Source organism: Parambassis ranga, chromosome 10, assembly GCF_900634625.1.
Source record: "Parambassis ranga chromosome 10, fParRan2.1, whole genome shotgun sequence".
Classification (NCBI taxonomy): domain Eukaryota; kingdom Metazoa; phylum Chordata; class Actinopteri; family Ambassidae; genus Parambassis; species Parambassis ranga.
The window spans coordinates 10,139,219-10,140,222 of NC_041031.1; positions in this window are offsets into that span (position 1 = coordinate 10,139,219).

The following is a 1,004-nucleotide window of genomic DNA, read 5'->3' on the forward strand; positions in this document are numbered from 1 at the left end:
TCCCAACACCATGCACCGCAGAGGAGGGGCGCCCTGTTCTTCGCAACATAGAAAAGTCTGGTAGCCCAGCCAGCACATGAGATGTCTTACTACATGTGAATACAGGTAGCGCTGGTACTTCTTCTTCCTCACCTGTTGGCCTGAGGGTAGGCTACATGCTGGAATAGCTCACTAGACCACCTTATGGTCAAAAGTGGTATTACATGAAAGTGCAGGCCGCTGCTAGCTGGTTAGCATGCTAACCTCAATACATACTGACATACAGCACACTGATTTAAGAAACAATAGCATCAAAGTAGCTTCTTTAGGTGCAGTTAAAACCAGTTTTACATGTTTTTAATTAAACATGTTTTATTAAAATGACACTATTAAACTAACACTTATGGGAAAAAATGAAACATTTCATGCCATCTCACTGTAACCTCAAATATTCGCCAAGAGTGGTTCCACTCACACACATTAAAAACTACATAAAGTCATATCACTCCACCATAAAGAATCTAGAAGCTTTTTTATTTAGACAAATATATTTATTAAACAGTCTTTAGTGTCACACATCAACACAGTTCAGAACACTGTAGAATGGGCTTTACACTTTGTGCACATCCTACAAGACGCCAACGTTTTCCTTTTTTATTTAGATACAATACATAGTTTGTGCATATCGCAGCCAAATCAGCCCTCAGAAAAATGAGGACATTCACACACTGCCAGCCTTGTCACTCTCAGGAGGAAGAGTTTGTGTTTTGGTCATTCAATCTAAAAAGCTGTCTTAGCACTGTTAAAACTTTTCCAGTAGAAGAAGCCTGTAAATGCAGGCTACATGATATGACTGTAAAAAGAATATAAAAAAAGACAGGTCTCAGGTCTTTTCCTCTTGATGTGGCTCCAGTTGTGGTGAGAAGCATTCATGATTTATTAAGAGTTCCTCCCTGTTACTGTGAGTGTTATACTTATGTTTCTGACTGTGACATTAACAATTCAACAGGGAGCTGTTTTGTGCG